General features: G+C 39.0%; 1 protein-coding gene across 4 annotated transcripts in view; it reads left to right on the forward strand.

Moving 5' to 3' along the window:
- Ncald (neurocalcin delta) overlaps nucleotides 1-22,658 on the forward strand; it is a 398,774-nt gene that overhangs the window by 110,521 nt on the left and 265,595 nt on the right. For all 4 annotated transcript variants that reach the window (XM_071602204.1, XM_027948790.3, XM_027948796.3 and 1 more), the window contains exon 2: nucleotides 2,208-2,257. The gene's annotated coding sequence lies outside the window, so the exon portion shown is untranslated. The remainder of the gene's footprint in view (nucleotides 1-2,207; nucleotides 2,258-22,658) is intronic.

Here is a 22,658-nt window from a genome sequence, read left to right on the forward strand (position 1 = left end):
GGCTATTGTGAATTGTAACCAAAGCTGGATTCTGCATCAAAACACTCACAGGGAATTGGAGCTCCAGGGCAGCCCAGGGGCTCCGTGTGTTGCATGTTCTCTGTTCATCTTTTCAAATCCAATCTGTTCCTTCCCCACCCTGTTCTGGGCCCTGGGAGGCTTATCTCCTTGAACTACACCAATGGGCCTCTCTGTCTTTTGGTTTCTGTTTTGATTTGGCCCATGGTGGGCACCCATGTCACCACCCCATGGTGATTTCCTTAATCTTGCTCATTCCTTCTAAATAGTCCCCTTCATTGAAGTTCACTCATGAGTATGTCATCTCTTTCCTGCTGCCACCCTGAACTAATACATCATCCAGTCCTATATGTCCATTTTACGAATGAGGAAACAGAGTCACAGAGAGTTCTATTGGCTTTTCTCCCTTTACTCCTTATTTTCAAACCACTTTTCAGTCTTTAAAACCGAGCCCATGAGGTCTTGAAATGCTGGATTGGGGATTAGGAAACTTCTGGCACTATGGCTTTCTGTTCTAATGTGATGATAGGTTTGCGAGAAACTTAAATTTATCAAAAAAACTGTGCTTTTAAACATTTTTTAATACGACAAAAAAATAGAAGAGACTCCTCAGGGAGACTGCTGTCCTCCATTGGGTAGTGGGAAGTCAGAAATGCCTTCTTCCTCTGGACAGGAAGCACCAGGGCCAGGGCTTAGCTACAGGAATGTGGGCTGATTTGTCCCCCACCCAATATGTGAGGAATAAAAATTTGTGGTCATGCCTCTAACCACATGTGAGTGAATATGGTCTGTGTGTGTGTGTGTGGGGGGGGCGGGGGAGGGAACTTGCATTCTTCTTTTGTTAACTTTGCAAAGGTCTCTGTAGAGTCTCTGTAGTGGCAATGCCTGTCCTTATGTGAAATTACTGTTCTGTTTGTATGAAGTAAAGCCCCTGATGGTTTCTGTCAGTGATGCATAGGATGATTGAGAAAGAAATGTGGGTCTTAGGCTGAAATCAAATTGTTGACACGTATTACTAAGATTTTCTTGCCAACATCAATACTTATTCAAAGATGTCGCAAACTTAGGAAAAAGTCCCAAAGACAGTCCTTGAGCCTTCTTGTAAGAAATGCCATACCACTTATACTCTTGGTAGCATAGAGGACAATACTGTGGGGACACCAATTTAAATGGAAATACCTACCCAATTTATTTCACTTATATTTTCATATTTTCCATTTTATAGACAAAATAAAACACCATGTCTAAAAAAAGCAATAATAAGTATAGCATTAAAAATATTGTCTTAGCCTTCTATCACATTTCAATGTGCTGCCATTTTCTTCTTTGTGTATATAATACATTGCTTCTGATCAGTGAATCATAACAATGAATATGGTATTGAAGTGAGACACCTATGAAATTGTCAGTGTGAATCAAACGATGAGTTGGAAAGCTAAGGATTTACTCAATGAGGACTTCGGTGTCTTCTGGGAGACTACTGCTGGGCTAGGCATGGAGGGTACAGCTGAGAACAGAGATGATTCCTTGTCACAGTGGAGACCAGAGAGATTGAGTAAACGCGTTGCAGGTATGGTGTTACAGAAGGAAAAGTACAGCCTTCTGGGTATGTTCACAGGGAGTCCAACAGTCGAGGGCAGCAGCTGATCCAACTCTTAGGTGGAGATCAGAAGGATGCATGGGAGTGAGCCCGGTGGAGGGGAGTGGGGAAGGGGGAAGGACAGGGCTGGCAGAGTGAGAAGTGCATGCGACAGCAGGGAGTGCAGGAGTGGAGAGCTCAAGGACCACTGGAGCAGCTGGAGCCCAGAGAATGGTACAGGAATGAATGTCAGGAGCATGAAGTGGAGGCCGGGCCTTCTAACCATGGCAAGGAGTCTGTCCTTCATGGAAGGGGTCAGGGGAAATTGTGGAAGGGGTTTCAGGAGATGAGTGTCCTGCTCAAGTTTTAAAATTATCACCCAGGCTGTGGCAAAAATGAAGTGCTGTAGATCCCAGGCAGATGAGAGGACCACGGCAGGGTCACACTCCACGCATTAGAGGGCTAGAGGATGGGATGGAAGAAAGTGTCAGATGATGCCCAGGAATCCTAGAGCAGGTGACAGTCCCACCACTGGTTGCGGTCTTCAGATAGTAAGTATATCCTTAGTTCCTGATAATCTAAAATAATGATTTTCTTTGTTTTTTGACAGAGTGACATCTGACTTGAGCCTTTGGTGTGCTGTGGGAGATCCGCCACCAGGTAAATACAGAACAAGTGTTTCTCAGATTTATAAGCCATACTTTTTTTTCCTGCCTCCCTAAGACCTAAATGCAATGTTATATTTAACCCTTTTCATACCCATATGAGTTAGTTGCTGTGTTAGGTGTATCCTATCTGTGAGGAATCGGAGGCATTAAGAAGTTAGGCAATTTGATGAACACGCACAAAGATATTCATTCCACCCTAAATTATAACAACAAAATAAAAAGAAAGGGAAACTAAATATTCAACAAAATAAGAAGAAAGGGAATCCAAATATTCAACATTAGCCAAAGTGTAATAAATTAGTGATGGTACACTCATTTGATGGAGGTATTTTGATAACATTCTATATCAGATAAAGAAGTTTCTCTTTGCTGGGGGTGGTGGCTCACACCTGTGATTCCAATGGTTCCGGAAGCTGAGACAGGAAGATTGTAAGTTCAAGGCCAGCCTCATCAATTTAGGGAGGACCTAAGCAACTTAGCAAGACCCTGTCTCAAAATAAAAGTTAAAAGGGCCTGAGGATGTGGCTCAGTGGTAAAACATCCTTGGATTTAATTGCTGGTATGAAAATAACAAGTTTCTATTTTATTCCTAGTTTACTAAATTTTGTTAAATGTTTTTCTGTATTTACTGGGATGACCAGATGACATATTTTTTCATCTTTAAGTGTTATTTTTTTATATTTATGGATTTTTTTAAAAAAACCGAATCTAACTTGCAATGATGAGATAAAACCAACTTGGTCATAATATATTATTCTTCTATATTTAGCTATATGTTTATATGTAGTTTGCTAAACTGTAGTCATAAGTGAGATTGAATTAAAACTTTCTTTCTAGTATTTTCCTTATCAGGAATGATTTTCAAAATATTGCAATTACTTGCTATTTGAATGTATGGTGGAACTTGACAGTAAAACTGGGCCTGATGTTCTCACCTATGGATTGAGTTTATGACTTTTTTAGTATTTTTTTCTCAAGTCAGTTTTGTTGTTACACTTTTGATTATTGGTGCATGTTTTTTGGCTATGTGTGCAAGAGAGGAGTTTCTGGGACTTAGGATCCATGGTCTGCTTTAGAAGATAATATTAGTTTTCCGAGATGGTTGGATCAGTTTCAAAATTTTACACTCCAACCAGGAGTGCATGAGTGTTCTAATTTCTCCATGTTCTTTCTAATACAAGATATTTTCTGTTTTTATTTATTTACTTACTTTCATTGAAATGCTTCCTGTGGGTATTTTGTAGTGTAACATTCTAGTTTTAATTTGCATTTCCTTATAGACTAATGTGGCTGCAAATCTTTTCATAGATGAATTGACTACTGGATATCTTGAGCACTTTCAAATGTTTTAAAAAATGTGAAAAAATTGAGTTGCCTTTCTTATTTAAGTTATATTTTTTTTATTATAGACATTTTAAATGACATGTATTCTGGACATAAGACCTTGGAAGGACACAGACACACAGACACAGACACACATACACATACACACACACACAGCAAATATATCCTCTTTTTTGATTTCCCTTTTTACTCTCTTTCTAAGGAATGAAAATTCCTTTAAAATAGTGTCAAGGATCAATTTTTCCCTTTGTAGTTAGTATTATTACATTTTATTTAAGAAATCTTGGCCTTATTCCAAGATCACAAAGATATTTTATGCTTTCTTCTGAAAGCTTTGTTATTTTACCCTTACATTTTAATCTATAATTCATGTAGACTCCATTTCATTATGCATGGTCTGAGATAGAGAGTCAAGATTAATTTTTTTTTCTATGTGGGTAGCTAGTGGACCAAGTCCATTCTTTTGCCAAGGCACTATTTATCATATTCATTTATTTCAGTTAGTTTTTCTGAGTTTTAATTAATACCCAGTAAAATTTACTCTCTTAAAAGACAACATTTGGAAAGTTTCAACAAATATATACAGTGGTGCAACTCCCAGCACAGTCAAGATGTAGACTATGCCCAGCACCCCAAAGAGTGGTCCTTAGTGCTCAATCCATTCTCCCTAGCTTCAGCCATTAAAAACCATGATCTGATTTGTCCCTCCATTTTTCCTTTTTTGTCCCCAGAATATATAAGTGGAATTGTGTAGTACATAGTTTTTCATTTCAACTTCTTCCACTTGGCATACATTTGTTGAGATTCATCCATGTTGTAGTAAATACCAATAGTTTGTTCCTTTTTTCTTGAGTACAATTCTATTGTGTGATGAACCATGTTTCACTTATCCCTTCACAAATTAATAAATGTTCGGGTTACTTACAGAGTTTGGCTACTGTGGAGAAAGCTGCTATAAATATTCATGAACAGGCCTCTGTGCGGACATGCCTTTTCATTTCTCTGAAACTCAGAAACAGACACACCTCTTCTTCCAATCAGCCCTTTACTAGGAGTGGATTTACTGCATCACGTTGGAACTGTAGTGAGGACATGTTTAACATTATTTAAAAAATATACCCAAACTGTTCTCATAGTGACCATGACATTTTACATTCCAATCAGCAGTATATGAAAGCTTTAGTTCCTCCACAGACTCTCCAGCCCTTGGAATTATGAGTCTTTGTAATTTTAGAAATTAGAATTAATTTTTAATGTTATCCCATTGTAGTTCCAATTTTACACAAAATGGTGTTGAGCATCTTGGGGAAGTGTTTTTTTCAAATCATTCACCTGTTTTTAAAATCATACATCTTCATATTATGAAGCTACTACGGGATGTATTTTGTATACAAACCCTTTATTAAATATGTGCTTTGCAAATATCTTTTCTCAGTCTCCAGCTTGTTTGTTCATGCTATAAAAAGTGTTATTCAAAGAGCAGTAATCTAAAAATTTTGATGAAGTTCAATTTATAGTTTTTTTTCTTTTATGGAGGAATAGTTTTGTGTCCTAAGAAATTCTTGCTAAACTGAGGGTATAAAGATTTTATTTATTTTATAAATTGTACACATATTTGATAAAGGGTTTGTATACAAAATACATCCCATAGTAGTTTCATAATATGAAGGCATTTAATTTTAAAAACAGGTGCATGATTTGAAAAAAAACACTTCCCCAAGATGCTCAACACCATTTTATGTAAAATTGAAACTATAATGGGATAATATTAAAAACTAATTCTCATTGCTAAAATTACAAAGACTCATAATTCCAAGTGCAAGAGAAGTTAAGGAGGAACTAAAGTTTTTTCATATGCTGCTGAAATTTTACTGTGTTAAGTTGTACAGTTATTTGGTTCATTTTGAGGTAAGTTTGTGTATTGTCTGAGGAAAGGTCAAAGTTCACATTATTTGTGTTATATGAATCATTTAGTTATTCATGTTATATGAATGACTAAATTTTCTAGTACTACATGCTAAAAAAAAACCTGTCCTTTTCCTCTTTTAATCACTTTTCACCTTTCTCTTTCTCTCCTTCCTTTGGAACTCTAATAACATGCATATATCACTATTTATAGCCTGGTCTTATACTACCAGCTCTCTCTCCCTCTTTTTAAGTTCTCCTTTCCCTTTGGATTTCAGTTTGGAAAATTTCTATTGACTGTCTTTCAGTTTACTGACTCCTTTCTTAACTATTCCTGTCTACCGATCAGACTGTCAGAGAAATTCTTCACTTCCAATATTTCCTTTTTACTTCTAGAATTTATATTTGATTCTTTCCCATAGTTTTCCTCTGTCTACTGAGACTCTCCATCTTTTCTTGCAATTTATCGTTTTTCTTTTCTCTGTGAGAGTCTTTAACATGTTAATCATAGATATTTTAAAGTCTTTGATTCTTTCAATAACTGGGACATCTCTCTATCTAGTTCTGTTGATTGCTTGATCTTGACAATGAGTTGTTTTTTATTTTCCTTGTTTTGTTGAATATCTTGTAATTTTAATTAAAGGTCAGGCAGTGTTCATAGAACACTGTTTTTTTTTAAAAATTGCTATTTTTAGTTATACATGACAGCAGAATGTATTTTGACATATCATATATACATGAAGTATAACTTGTGGTTAAACATGATGTGGAGTTACACTAGTTGTGTTTTCATATATGAACATAAGAAAGTTATGTCTGGTTCATTCTAAAGTCTTTCCCATTCTTATCCTCCCTCCCTTCATCTGTTAAATCTGGTGAACCTCCATTCTTCTCCTACCCTACCCACCTATTGTAAGCATCTGCATATCAGAAAGAACATTTGGCCTTTGGTATTTTGAAATTGGCTTATTTCACTTAGCAGGATAGCCTTGGTTCCATCCATTTCTTGGTAAATGCCATAATTTCATTCTTCTTTCTGGCTGAAATATTCCATTGTGTGTAAGTGCCACATTTTCTTTTCTATTCATCTATTGAAAGGCACCTAGGTTGGTTCTATAGCTTAACTATTGTGAATTGAGCTGCTATAAACATTGATGTGGAAGCATCAATGCTGATTTTAAGGGTATATACTGAGGAGTGGGATAACTGGGTCAAATGGTGGTTCCATTTCAAGTTTTCCAAAATGCTTTCCAGAGTGGCTGCACCAATTTGCATTCTCACCAGCAGTGTATGAGTGTACCTTTTCTCTCACAACCTCACCAACATTTATTGTTACTTGAATTCTTAATAATTGCCATTCTGACTATAATGAAATGGAATCTCGGTGTAGTTTTAATTTACATTTCTTTAATTGCTAGAGATGTTGAACATTTTTTCATATATTTGTTGACCTATCCTATTACTTCTTCTATGAAGTATCTGTTCAGTGCCTTTGCTCATTTATTGATTGGGTTATTTGTTTTCTTGGTGTTCAGTTTTTTGAGTTCTTCATATATCCTGGAGATTAATGCTGTATATGAGGTGCAGGTGGCAAAGATTTTCTCCCATTCTCTAGAGTCCCTCTTCATAGAATACTGGTTAATAAATTAAATAATGAATATATCTCTCCTTCTGTAAGGCTGTTGACAGAGGCTGAGTCAATCTTGTTGGTTTTTGGCAATGTTATTTGTTAGTAGTGAGTTTGGGTGGGGTTGTGCTTCTAATTTCTGTAGTTAACTGAAGTGTACAAGACTTCAGATTTCTCCAGTGAGTTGCCGTATGCTGAGTTTTGTTTGGTATAACAAACTGTCAATGTTCTACTCCATCCTCAGCTTCCAGATGATCTTCCACACCTGCTCCACACCTGCTTCCAGATGATCTTCCACACCTGCTCCGCAGATGTGCTCTTTCTCTGTGTTTGTACTATCTCTTAGCAGTAGACTGCTCTTGGTCATTGCTCAGTGCAAAGCTGTGAAGATGATTTCTCAGTTCTTCTGGTTAACCTCAGTCTTAGGCCTTTTATATCTGGGCCTTGGGGCTGAGCTTTGTCAGTTTCCTGCTCTTTATAGTGGTCAATCTCTGCCTTGTATCTGTGGGGTATCTTGGGTGAGAGAGAGTTTCCTGCCCCTCTCTCAGTGAGAGCAGACTTCCTGTTTGTGTCAGTGCAGGATTCTGGACCTGAGAGTTTCTTGTTCTTCCTTGGGACAGATGGCAGGCTATTGCTTCTGTCCTTTTCCAAGGATCAAAGGATCTTTGCTCTGACATGGGAATTAGGGAGGTTTTCTGCTCCTTGTCCAGTGGTTGAAACCTGTGGATTACTTTGAAATAAAATTATGAAAAATTGATAGAATTTCTTGCCTGTGTCCCACTAAAGGAAGCATTCTCCAGTCCCTGACCTTGCCTTTACTCTTTCTCATGAGCACCCATTGCAGACAGGTGGAAAAAAAGCTAGAGAGAGAGAGAGAGAGAGAGAGAGAGAGAGAGTTTGAATTCATACTTCTGAGGTTCCCAGGGATTCTACATTGCCTTGCTAGCCCACACTTGTCCTTTAAAAACTCATTTAAAGTTTAGCTGTTTTCTCATGTCTGCATTTATGATGGCCACCTCTTCCTACTATGCCCTGCCAGAAGTGACAGTGTATGTGTCCTGTTTCCTCTTGGAGAGGCATATCACTATTTGCAAATTAGTTCCCCTGGTTGCCTTGAGGCCTTGCTTTCTGAAGGGCTCAATACAAGTTATGATTTTGTTGATTATGTAGCTTTTTCTTGTTGTTAGGATGAGACTGATATTCTTGGTGCCTTTCTACAGTCTAAGTGGATGCCAAACTGTGTTGCATCATTTTAAGAGTCACTGATGTAAGTTTTGGTGCAAATAAATTTGCCAGTCAGAAATGAATAAAAGCTGAACCAAAAGAAAGCAGAAAACTATAATCCAAAACTTAGTAGGAAAACAGAGAGGATTAAAATGTTATTCTTTTCTTGGGTTGGCTATATTTGACTTTCCTTTTTTTCCTTCTTTTTTCTTATATATACATTTTCTTTCTTTTTTGGTTTTTTTTTTTGAGGGCTGTGTGGTTACGAGGATTGGGCTCAGGGCACTTGCTTGGCCACTGAGCCACATCCCCAGCCCTATTTTGTATTTTATTTAGAGACAGAATCTCACTGAGTTGCTTAGTGCCTTGCTTTTTGCTGAGGCTGGCTCTGAACTCACAATCCTCCTGCCTCAGCCTCCCCAACTGCTGGGATTACAGGCATATGCCATTGCGCCTGGCAATTTTTTTCATATTTTTAATTGGTGAATTATAGTTGTGCATAATGGTGTGATTTGTTGTTACAATCACATATTATAGCAATACATTTTGGCCAATCATTCCCAGTCTTTTTTTTTTTTCCCTCCCAGGCAATACAGGCCTCAGTGGCAGGAATTGAACAATATAGAATATCTTAATGTGAGGTCTGGGGTGAGGGACAGAGGAAGACTTGCTTCTGCCTGACAGAATTGCCTTCAGGAGAGGGAAATGAAAAAGACAAAGAGACAGCAGAACAGGTATCCTGGAGAAGTGCCCAGAAGAGGAGTGTGAAATAAAGGATTAGAAAGAGGACTACTGAGGTCTGTGGAACTAAGGAGTGTATCACTAATTCCGACAGAGCCTCCTGGTTCCCTGCCATCTCAGGAGTGGTTCCCTCGACTTCCAGCTTGGATGTATTTAACCTTTGATGTTACTGTTACTCCAGTGGTGGTCTTGGTGAATGGAAATGACAACCCCCAAAAACAGTGGCCTGGGAAGAGGGAGGGAGGAAGCAGGTGAAGCACTGATAACATCGATCCTTTCCTAATACATCCTTTCCCAGTGACAGTGCAATGGACTCTCTATTCTTGTCCTATAATAACTCTGCCCAGTTAAAATAAATTTCAGATTCTTATAACATGTTTTCTGAATGCCCCAACTGATATGTTCTGCTAAAATCTTCAATGGTCAGTTAATCTCCCAGTGTGCAACCTATATAAACCCATATCTCCTCTGTGATTGGGGCCATTTTCTACCCAGAAAGTGAGCCCATCCGATGCCTGACGGATTGACTCCACTGCTGAATAAAAGGCATAGCTGATCCATGAAGTCTGCCTCTGTCCCAGTAATTTATACTTTCATATGATGCCAGAACTATTTTGGTTACTTTTGTATACACTTGGGTTCAATGGCATCAGCATCTGCTCAGAGCAGAATCAGGGGCCCCAGCTCAGACCTGATGAATCTGAATTTGCATTTTAACAAGATTGATAAGAGTGATCCATACGCACTTGAATGGTTGAGAAGCAATGTTTTACATAATCATGGTTTCAATTTTTTTTTGTAGCCAACTCTACTTTAAGTAATGAGATTAAAATTTTCCTATCAAAATATTGTGAAGATAACTCTAAGGATACCCTGAGGTACAAGGCACAAAATTAATGAATTTAAATGCATTTTATAGCTAAATTATTCAACTTAGTTTAATTGAACAATTACCATGGTTATGAATATTTAAAGCTTTTTTTTTTTTTTAATTTCCTCCTTGAGCTTTGTGTTCCTAGCATTCTAAAACCTTCACTCTTCTAGCAGTGATTTTCCTGGTGTTTCCTCTTAAAAGGATTTCTAGACCTGTGGTTAGGATTTGAATGTCTGGCCAACTCCCCAACCCCCAATGCACGTGTTGAAACCCCAAGTGATGATATTAAGAGGTGAGGGTCTTCATGAGGTGATTAGATAATTGGGTGGAGCTGTCACGAATGGAATTCATGCCTTTAAAAAGAAGCCTGGGGCATTCTTTTTGTACTGTGGATTCAACTCAGGGGCACTTGGCCACTGAACCACATCCCCGGCCCTATTTTGTATTTTATTTAGAAACAGAGTCTCACTGAATTGCTTAGTGCCTTGCTATTGCTGAGGCTGGCTTTGAACTCGTGAACCTCCTGCCTCAGCCTCCTGAGCTGCTGAGATTATAGGCCTGTGCCACCTCACCTGCAGCCTGAGGAAATTCTAAGGGAAATTACCCACAATGCAGCAGGCTCCCTGCGATGAGAAACCTAGAATATCTTACCAAAAGCAAAGGCGGCTCAGGTTGTCTTCCTCAGCTGCTCAAAAATTCTCGGCATTAATGGATCTCTTTAATATTCTCACATTGTATACTTTAAAAGGTTTATTGTCTTGAGTTTTCACCTGCTAGGAAACCATTAATTGCAAAGGAAATCAATCTAGGATTTTTTAAAGTGCTACGTGGGGACTGAAATGGAGCAAATTATATTCTATGCACATATGATTATGTCAAAATGAAACCCACTATAATGTATAATTAGGATGCACTAATAAAAACGTTTTTTAAAAAGTGCTAAAAAATAAAAAAATAAGACTGAGGGAACTTGTGTGCTTTACCTACTGTGTGAGTACATAGCAAGGACTGTCTATGCACTAGGAAAAGACCCCCTCACCAAACACTGAAGCTTTTGGCACCTTTATCTCCAGAACCATGAGAAATAAGTGTTTGTTGTTTATAAGCCACTCACTCTGTGGTATTTTTTATAGCAATCCAAACAGACTAAGACACCTATGCAGTCTGCCTCCTGAGGCAGGTCTCCCTCTCTCCATCTTGGTGTCTGCTCAAAAAACAGGTTCTTGAATGAAGCTGCTTTTCATGCTTTTAAACCAAGCCCACAGGGTCCTAGCAAGAGAACCCCTTCTTCTATCCAGGTTCTTGCCAAGAGCCCTCAAGTTTTTAATCTTCCTAACTTTAAGCATTATGTGTTGGAATGATGGGAGGGGGCTGCTCAAAGGATAGTTTTCTCAACTTTTGGTGAAGGTTAATTTTACATCTATCCCAATTCTTAAGCTATTCTCTTTCCTTTGGTTCCATAAAAGTGCTGGCCACAAGGTAGGATTAGCTAGCCTCTGCTTTCCTTTTCCTTTTAGACTCAGGTCTTCTAAACACATTCCTCTTCCCCATTTAGCAAGACACAGGAAGTCAAGTTTTCTGGAAATATCATTAAATTGTTTTAAAGTATCTTGTTGACTTTGTGACCATCACATATGTGTTCCAAGCAAATAACCAGAGAAGGGCACGAGGTCATGCTTTTCGTTTGTGTGTTTGGTAAAGACTTGTCTCCTGGCCAATGACTTCTGCTTTAATCTCAGAGGTCACCTTGATCTACAGGGGAGACTGGTCATTGGGCCTTTAAGTTGGGCAGATTCCTGCAGCAGAGCAATCAGGGTTAGGTTTGCTGTGGATAGAGAACTAAATGCAGATGCTGGGCCAACAGGGAGCCACAGGTTAGCTCTGTGACCAGGGATCCTAGGTCGGAGAATGAGCTAAAATTATGAAGAGGTTCTACCATAGTTGAGCTCTCCATTGCTTTTATTGCCAAAATCATGTTTATGGGAAAAAAAATGCAGAAACAGAAGGAAGGGTGACCAGACCTCTATGCACTTAACCATACTCAATCTCAACAATTCAAGAAGTCACTCCTTTGGGGGTGAAAGGATTTAGTTACAGGGAGGAATTATCTTCTAATAGTTTCCAGGAGACAGTTTTGTTTCATGTGCCCAGGCAGAAATGGTTGGGAAGGAAAAATGATGTTCCTCCTAATAATTCTTTTGTATGCATGTGTGAGGGTATCATTTGCTAATTGTTATATATTATTACATATTGTGACAATCGTGTTCTATTTGTTGCTTTATCTATCTCCTCAACTCCTGCTAGTAATGCCCTTGTGCTATAGATGGTAATAGGGAAGCTAAGAAAGGGAGAGTTCATGTGTGTTGAAGCTCACATAAAGGAGAAGGGCAGGAGCTGCTTACAGATTTTAAAGAATGGGTGGAATTATTCCAGGAAAAGAAAGGTCACTGAGGACATATAACAGCCCAGGCTGCAGCCAGCAGATATCCAGCTGCTGGAGAAGCTGGCTGTAGTGTTCTTCATTAGATCTCTGCATTGCCTCGCAACAACAAGCAATCAAAGGCACTCACAGGACCGGGCAGCAACTTCTGCAGTGACGCACCCTGCCGGTCCCCTCACCAGAGGAGGTTGATGCAGGCGCCATTGGTGTGCAGCAGTCTCTGGCCCCTCTCTCTGTCCTTGTCATCTTTGACTCCTGCTGCAGTGCTGATTTGGAAACTCATAACAACTGGCCCGGCTCCCCACAAATGCTCAGCCCAGGAGTTGGAGTTGACAGCTAATTGTGGGCGCTGATTGCTCTGCTGACAGTGCTTCATGGCTATTTCAGTTTTTCTTGAGAGTTCCTTAATTAGAGGAAATGACACTGTGTGCTGTCCAATCAGCCTCTTGTCAGATATTATTACATTGGTAGGAGAATCGGGCAACATTTGGTGTGCTCTTGGCAAGCTCTTACGAGGTTCACAGCCTCCAGAGATCTGCTTGGCAGAGCAGTGGTCCCCAGTCAGCAAGGAGGAGGTTTGCCCCTGGCTTAAAGAAAGAGTGTTCCACATTCCCACGTGGGCTCAAAGTACCCAGGACTCCCTGGGGCCTCCTGTTCAGGCAGCAGGGTCCCCCGGAAACCTCATGCCTCACGGTGGCCACTGCCCTGATGGAAGGTTAACTTTCCCCTTTCTAAAATGAAATATTACAGGATCCTTCAGCATTTGCTTTTGTGGTTAACATGGATGGAGAGATTCTTCTATTTTTTCCATGGAGGAAACATAGATATGACCCGAGGATGGCTCCTCCTACTTGGTGAAGCTCTAGAGGTGGTTTCATATGGTGAGATCTCACGCCATTGCTTCCACTAACAGGAAGACACTCTTAAGTTAGAAACCATTTAGAGTTGTAAGTTTGAAGAGTTTTACAACTCTGAAATCCAGAGAGTATCTTTTACTAGTTGTTTCACAGGTAGCAGGCCCTTCTGGGGCTGCTTTTTTGAATGCTTTATTTTGGAATAGCACATACAAACTTCATGTATTTATCCTCATCTAAACATCTAGGTATGAATGCTTTAAAAATTAGATTATTTGTCAAAGACTGTTGATCCCTCTGGTTTCTTATTTGTGGGATTAATTTATACCATCAAAGGTTTATTGATCTTGCTGGGGTGCCCTGGGGTTAACTGTACCCTGTTCGCAAGGAACTTACATTCTAATTAGGAGGTTAGTAGTCTTAACTGGTCTCTCATGACCCAGGTATCTAAGAGGTTTCGTGTTTTTTCTCCTGGAGTTCTCAATGATAGAGAACAAAGACTAAACAATTGGTCCAGAGTTGGAAAGATTAAGAACAAGGATACTGAGAATTCTGTTCCTTATTTATTTATTTATTTTTGACTGGGGTCTTAACAATTCTTGAGCTCAAGGGATCCTCCTGCCTCAGCCTTTCAAATAACTTGGACTACAGGTATATAAGACGTGTTTATGCTTACTTTTTGGTTTGTTACATGGTGTGCTAGGGATTGAACCCAGGGCCATGTGCATGATAAGCATCTATCATTGAACTACATTCTAGCAGATATTGAGGACTCTATGGCAAGATCACAGTGTTCTAGGTTACACAGGGAGAGCAAGGTGTATGTGTGTGTGTGTGTGTGTGTGTGTGTAAGTGGTGGGGAGGGTTAGTCATAAAGATGGATGCAGTGATAATGGCCATGGTGGGTAGGTAGAAGCTAAAGAAGGACTCCATGATGTCAACGAATGGAGAGTGGGCAAGAGAGAGAAGCAATGTGTATTGTCTGTGTTTTCTGTGGGTCTGTCTTTGGCTCCCCAGCTGAAGGATAAAAAAGGGCCAGACATGACATTTCTTTTTTTTGTTGTTGTTCTAATTAGTTATACATGATAGTAGAATGCATTTTGAAATATCATACATAAATGGAGTATAACTTCTTGTTGTACATGTTGCAGAATCACACTGGTCTTGTAATTACACTGGTCTTGATTACAAGGCTCATGTGTTGACCTTAGGTGCATAGGGTAATAATGTACAGTTCATTCTACTCTCCCTCCTACCCTCTCACTCCCTCCCCTTCCTTCACTCCCCTCTGCCTAATGCAAAGTACCTCTATTTTTCCCTAGCTGTCCTGTCCCTTCTCATTGTGAATTAGCATCTGCATATCAGGGAAAACGTTCAGCCTTTGTTTTTTGGGGGGATTGGCTTATTTCACTTAGCATGATATTCTCCAGCTCCATCCATTTACCTGCAAATGCCATAATTTCATTCTTATTTAGGGCTATTATTCTACTGTATATATATACTACATTTTCTTTATCCATTCATCTGTTGAAGGGCATCTAGGCTGGTTCCATAGTTTGGTTATTATGAATTGAGCTGCTATAAACCTTGATGTGGTTGTGTCATTTCTTTCTTTCTTTTTTTAAATCTCTTTCATCTCTTGGTTCAGTTAGATTCTCAAGTGTGTGCTTCCAAAGTATTTCCTGAAGAAATTCAGCTCATTCATGGGATTTATGAAAATCATTTGGTTATAGTGATCAAATTTCTCAAATATAGAAATGATTGAGATGTTCACTGGTTCATGTATATGGTGTCTCCAGAGCAGTTCCTGATATGATCTTAAGATGATAAAAACACAACCAAACACACCACAGTGAAGAATATGAAGTGCCCATCAAATAATAATTATTTTACTCTTGGATCTAGAATGTTCTCCAAAGGCTCATGTGTTGAAGACTTGGTCCCCATTGCTCAGGATTGTTCAGAGGTAGAAATTTAGGAAAGTGATTGGATCATGAGGACTCAGACCTCATCAATGTATTAATTCACTGATGAATTCATAACTGAGTGGACTATTGAGAGGTGGTGGAAACTCAAATTGAAGGGGGTGAGATCTTGGGACATGCCCTTGGGGACTATATCTTGTGTAGCCCCAATCTTCCATCTTCTCTCTCTCTCTCTCTCTCTCTCTCTCTCTCCTTCCTGGCTGCCACGAGGTGAGAAGCTTTGCAGTATCATGCCCTTCTGCCTTGATGTTTCTTTCGCCACATGCCTAACAGCAATGGAGTCAACTGACCATGGACTAGAACCTCAAAATTGTGAGCCAACACAAATCTTTCTTCCTCTAAGTTCTTTTCCTTGGGTATTATGGCACAGCAATGGGAAACTGACTTATAAAACTTTCAAGTGAAGGGAAATTATTATCTCTAGAGAGACAGTCTAGGGAGACCTCAGAAGGTTCCACATGGTGAATATGATTTTGCCTTACCAGGGAAACTGAAAATGCTGTTCCCTTGTATAAGCCGTAGGTTCTCCTTCTACTTTCCTGGTCTTTCAGGCTAAGTGCATTTGAAGGCTCAATTGAGCAACTTCAGCTTCTTTCTGATCCCATTACTATCTTCCTGCTCAGCATCAAGTTTTTCTTGTGTTTGTATTTAACCAACGTCACCCTCATGAAGGACTTCCACTGTAGAAGTCATGGTGAAAACTAGAGAATAAAATTTGAATTAAAAAATTGAATGAAAAACAACTACAACATTATGATGTCATAATTATTCTACATTCTTATGTATTTAGTGATTCCCTTGCTGATCACCGGGCACCACACACCCTGAGTCCTTCGAGGTAGTGTCTCATATTCATTTGGTCGCCCAAGTGCTAGGAACACGTGAGCATTAAACCCTGTGCACCTGAAGTGAGTGTGTCCTATGTCCAGTTTGTACTGAAGCAGTGGTGACTGTTTCCATTGCATATTTTCTCAGGTAGCATTTTAAAATTTCTTAAACTGTACTCCAGACACGACAGACCTGACCAGAATCATGTGGTTACCATGGCATCCAAAGACAGTCTTTAGGAACTCATCGACTTCTCCAGACAGAAAAAATGGTAAACTACTCTGATGGAACATTCTCTGCCTTATATGCTGAGAATAGAAATGATATTTATCTGAAGCAGGAAATCTGATTTTCAAAACTTCTCTCAAGCGTAATCTTTTATAAGATATTTGCCAAAAACCGCTCAATGGCTTATACACCCTAGCACTGCTTGCTAGCAGCTTTTCTTTCGTCTCTGATTTGGAAGCTTCTGATGGAATAAAATAGAAATGTGTACGACCCTCGCTAGGAAATCCCTTTCAATTTCAGAGTTGAAGTAATTGAAGCTTCTTGTTTATTCAGAGAGACTGAAGCAAGAATGGGCCTACCAGGAATAAAATGGCAGGTTTGCTTTCTTTCCAAGTGACCTCTCCCCTTCTGATACAGTCCTGTTTCTGTACTTTAAGTAAATTTTACTGTGTCTATTTGAGGTTTACAGCATGATGTCATAAGGTACACATAGGTAATGAAATGGTTACTATAGTGAAGCAGAGTAGTGCATCTATTATCGCAGTTACCTTTCTTTTTTTTTTGACAAGAGCATCAAAAATCTACTTATTCAACAAAATCCCTAATACAATACAGGTTTGGTTTTTTTTAACATCAGTGATCATTTTGCATATTATGTCTCTAAACTTGTTCATCCTACCTATATGCTGTTTTGTAATTGACCTACTTCTCATTCGCCCTATCCCGTGCCCCCAATCACATTCTCCATCTCTGGTATGATAGTGTGCGTGTACACACACACACACACACACACACACACACACACAGACACAGTCTCCTCACACGAGTGAGATCATGCCATATTTTTCTCTCTAGGGACACAGTTCTTTGATGTTAATCTAATTCTCATTAATTTCTAACTCCAAAGCAACAGAGCTTAGATCATTGAAAGGATTGCTTTTTATAAATTTTTATTGTCTGAAATTTCTGCCTCATGGAAAGACTTACCAGCTTTCGGCCTTGGAGTTCATAGGCGGACTGTTTAAAATCATTCATTTGTTTTGCTTGAACCACTTGGAAGGGTCAAAGCACTTTTATATTCATTGTTATTTGAGCTACAAAGGGGTAACAGACCCTCCTGAAGCAGGGAGACAGAACTTTAAAAAATATATATATATATATTTATAGTCTTTTTTCAAGTGAGGGATGGAGGATATACAGGGAAAGCAAAATTTTACCTTTTTTCTTTCAGAGTCCCCCCCCCACCCCCTTTTCTTCTGTCTGGCTCTGAGAATTAAATTGACATAAAAGAGATGAACAAGAAAAAATCATACAATTTTTTTTTTTGTACCGGGGTTTGAATTCAGGGGCATTCGACCACGGAGCCACATCCCCAGTCTATTTTGTATATTATTTAGAGACAGGGTCTCACTGAGTTGCCTAGTACCTTGCTTTTGCTGAGGCTGGCTTTGAACTTGCAATCCTCCTGCCTCAGCCTCCTGAGCGGCTGGGATTACAGGCATGCGCATTGCGCCTGGCTTATCATACAAATTTATTTAATGCAAGTTTTACATAATACAGGAAACTCAATAAGGTAATAAAAATCCAAAGAAGCCATTAAAGTCAATCACTCATACAGTCAATGGGGCAGAGAACAGAAACTGTGTAATGCAACGAGGCTGAAGGGCATGGGCTAGGCCAGTCCATGGGCAGAGAAGCCACAAGGAAGACCAGGGTCAGCTCGACACAATCCCTCTGTACGGATTTCCCTGGACTTCAGCTTCTTGTCCTTGATGATAAGAATGAGACTTTCTTTGTGGAATAGGGAGGACAGTTTCCCTGTGGGAATTTCATCTCCTACTTTTAAGAAACAGTATAAGGGTCAAAGTGATCTTTTTGCACCTGCTATTTTTTTTTAATGTTCCTTAATTTAAAATAGTCAATATCCCAGAGCCATATAATTTGAGCTGGCACATTTTTTACTCCTTGAAGGATCAAGAATGTCTCTTTTAAAATCCAGTTCTTACCAGGAGGCAGACCTTGAACTTGAACTTAATTTAGACTTGAGTAGGTTTAAGGCTTACAACATGATGTTATGGGATACAAATAGTAAAATGGTTACTATGGTGAACCCATTAGCATATCTATCATCTCACAGTTACCTTTTTTTAATAAACAAGAATATAAAAAATCTACTTATTCAACAAAATTCTTAATACAGTGCAATTTTACTAACTTCAGGGCTCATTTTATACAAGGTATCTCTAAACTTGTGCATCTTTACGTATCTCAAGTTGCCCATGATGGACAGTGTGAGGATGGGAAGGGGGAATTTGTAGCTTATTTTGGAATTATCTGGTTACTGGTCTGTCTCTCTGATTGACTTTAAGCTCCTTGTAGGCAGAGGTTATCTTGCTAACTCATTCATTGATGGACCCCCAGTTCCCAGAACAGTGCTTGGCACATAGTAGATGCTCAGCAAATAGTTTTGTTAAGAAATGGGAATAACAATAACACCAACATGTTCATCTCTGCCTGTCCTCCTATCATAATATATTCCAACTTCACAGAAAATGTTGATTATAAGAATTATAGCTAAAATAAATGGGCCAAAAATTGGGAATAAAGGGGGAAACATAAGCTGTCCATGTGTGAATGTCAAAATACTGGTTGGAGGGTACTGAACTAAGCTGTAGGAAAAAACCAAAGGAGAAACTGAAAATATAACTCCTGCCTTCAGAGAGCTCAAACTCCACTCAGAGAAACAGAACACCCACTACAGAAAGGCTGAGGAGAATACCATCCAACAGATTGGTTGGTTGACTCTGCTCTTTTGGAAACTCCAAGTTGGGAGGGGGGCTAAAAGGATCCATTGCAAAAATGCTTGGTCTCAGGGGGAGGAAGGAGTGGAAGAATGTTACTGTTATTTTCTTCATTTGGTTCTATAATTACCTGTACCTTTTCAAGTGTTTTTATGTAAGAAACTAAATTCAGCTACTAGTCCAGGGATGAATCATTCTAATTAACTGGAAGAGAAAGTGAACTTTGACAATGCTTCAATTGGCTCTTTTCTTTAAATAGTCAAGTAATTATTCTGTAATTTAGCATCACTAAACAATTACTTCCATCCTTATCTCAACCAGAGCTAATATTTTCTAAGTTTTTCAGGGCTATATTTTTCAAGATTCTGTCTTCAGACCACCTGCTTAGTTGGATTTAAGGGGTCCAGGGATCTTCTCTTCTTTTCCCCTTAATAAACATTTTATTTTAGAATAATTTATATTTACAGAAAAAATTACAAAGATGGTACAGAGAGTCCCTATATTTCCTTCATCTATTGTCCCCTAAGGATAACTTCTTATATAACCGTAATATATTTGTCCAAATTAATAAATAAAAATAGACACAATAATGTCAACCAAGCCACAGCCAATTTAGATTTCTTCAGTTTTTCTGCTGCTTCCTTTTCCTATTCAATCCAGGATATCACATGACATTTATTTATTTATTTTTAATACAAATCCTTTTTATTTATTTATTAATAGCTCAGTTGGTAGAATGCTTGCCTCACATGCACAAGTCCCTAAGTTCAATCCCCGGCACACACACAAAAAGATTGACCATCATATGACATTTAGTTGTCATATTGTCGTATCTCCTTAGTCTTCTTAGATCTCTGATACTTTCTTAGTTTTTCTTGAATCTGCATTTATAATAAGCTCTCCTGGTGCTTCTCAGACACTAAAATTCAACACCTATTGTTCTTCCAAAGCTAGGGATAGAGTCTAGACACAGCTCACTAGTGCTGAAAAGCATGTACAGAGAGACCTTCCCTTACCTGAGTGGCACTTAGCATACTCTATGCCTCAAGTTGAGCTCATGTCAATCAGGGATCTGGGGGGACATAGAAGGCACATTCTGTAGGATTCTGGAGAAAATCTAACAGATTTAACAAAGTATTTTTAACAGAGGTATAGTCAGGGTTAAGGGACCCTCTAAAGGTTGTTAAAGCAACCAGGAACTCTCTGCAGTAAAAAGCTTTTACTCTTTGGGAAGAGGCCAGGGGGGCAGAAGCCACCCAGCCAGGGCAGTTACCAGAGATGTGTAATTGCAGAACCAGCTATAGCCAAAACTTTGACAGAACCTGCTCTTGACCTCCTCTACCCTGGATCTCCTACCCTAAGAGAAACTGTACCTTATAGCTAAATCAATAAGTGCCCAGATGGAAGAAAAGAAGTACCATCTGAGATAGTCATAGAATTAATAATGAATTCTAACAATATAACATTCCTATACTACTTTGTAAGATTTAGATAAACTAGTACTTTTAATTTTTCTCTTTTATTACTTGGCCCTAATTTTTGAAAGAAGAGATGGTTACCTCTTTTGCAATATAGCTAAATAAATTTTGGGGATTAAAGAAAAAGATTCTGAACATCTTTGTTGTTGTTGCTGTTATATTTGTAAAGAAACAGCAACTTAGATAATGGAGAAGAGTTGATTTTAGGCATCCATGAGATTTATGGGAATCACTAAACTTTAGAACTGCACTTCCCTGGGGTTTATTCAATGAATAGTTTTTTTTTTCTTTTGCCCCTTTTTTAATGTTGGGGGTGAGTGGTGAGATTTCTTTTCCTCGTTTCAAACGAGTAGTGAGTAGTAGAAGTTAGAAAAGAGACTACTAGCTCTATTTTGCATCTTTTGACATTAAGCTTGACATTAAATATGTGAGGTTTGCCAAAACACAAGGCTTGAGGGGGGTTTGTCTTGTTCATGTATATTTTTCTCATAGATATGGGCTTTCTTTTGTATTTGCTCAGCCTCTACCAGGAAAAGAGCACTTCTACATTTATTTTTAAAAAATGGTTACATTTTGGCCTTGGCAGGAAATAGAATCTACCACAGAGGGTTTGAATGAAGAGAGTTTAACAAAGGGGACTTTTACAGACCTGTGAGTGGAGTCACTGTAATCAACAAAGTGAGTGCACGTGCATGCGTGTGTATGTTGGGGGGTCTGGCACTGGAAACCAGCAGCAATGGGAAACCATTGCCATCCCTGGTTCAAAGTGACAAAAGTAGTAGATATCAGTGTCCAGTGACATTTGTAATTATGGAGGAGGGCCACTTGGCAGAAACCATAGCTGTGGAGGGATGTGGCTATTGTCAGGCACTGTTGTGAAAGAGAGCAGGGAAAACATCACCCATCACCTCCTCCCACCCTTCCACCTGCAGCTGGTGCTTCTCATTTGTCAAACCCAAGAGAGGTCGGAAGGCACAGGAGTGTGTGGTACCTGGCAGGGGGAGGAGGAATTGGTGGGGGTATTATGAAGTTGGGATGTGCAGGGGCTCACAGAATGGGCCATTGCAACTGAACCTCCTAAATTATTGCTTTCAACATTAGCTTTGGAGAAAATGCAGTGTGGATGCATTAAATTAATGAGCAAATCCATCTTACTGTTTTGCAATCACTTACTTCCGAACCTATTCCAAAGCCTTAGTGCACAAGACCCTGTTTCCCTGAGTTGTGTTAGCTTCAAACTGTGGTGAGAAAGATATTGACCTTCACTAATGTGGAGGCTGAATTTGACCTTCAGGGGCCCTGAGGAGGGGGTCCAGCTTAGCTTGTTTCTCCAACTGGTGTTCTCAGAGTTAAAAGTGGCCCTCACAGCCTGTGTGCTCTTATTGTCTTAATGGGTTGTTTCTGTTGGAGCTAAATGTAATTACTAAATAATCATTTCCAGTTGTTCATTGATTATTTGTACATGAATTATTTAATGAAAAGAGACCCAAATTGACCCAGCTGTAGAAAGCCCATTTCTGGGAAAAACATTCACTCTATCCCATTTCCCTGTTACAGGTTATTTGAAAACGAAAGCAAAGCAACAAAACAATCTTAAATGTTTCTGGCATCTTTAACCAAACCTGGTCCCAGGAACATTTAAGAATTTCTGCTGTGAGGCACAGAGGAAGAAAGCTGGAAACGAGACTGGCTGCTAAACGGGGCTAGGTTTTCTTTAGCTGAGGTTTCAGAGAGTGGCAAATGTCAGCGCCCTGAAGATTGCATTCCTGGGAGAAAATGAGCAAATCCATCTTACTGTTCATGTTCATGTTCGATTTTCCTTTTCCTGATGGATTCCCTCTGACATACGTTGCATCAAATCTTTAAACAATGCAGTGAAGACTCCTCAGCCTCTTTTTTGCTATACTGTTTTTAATCTTAAACAGCCCAGCTTTTCCTTTGAATAGTTCCTTTATTTTTTATTTATTATTATTATTATTTTTTATTAGCTACACATTTCTTTGAATATTTCTGATGGATTCTTGGGCAAAGTTATCTTCATCTAAAGGGCTCCAGAAAAATAAA

Source organism: Marmota flaviventris, chromosome 15 (assembly GCF_047511675.1).
Source record: "Marmota flaviventris isolate mMarFla1 chromosome 15, mMarFla1.hap1, whole genome shotgun sequence".
In the NCBI taxonomy this organism is placed as follows: domain Eukaryota; kingdom Metazoa; phylum Chordata; class Mammalia; order Rodentia; family Sciuridae; genus Marmota; species Marmota flaviventris.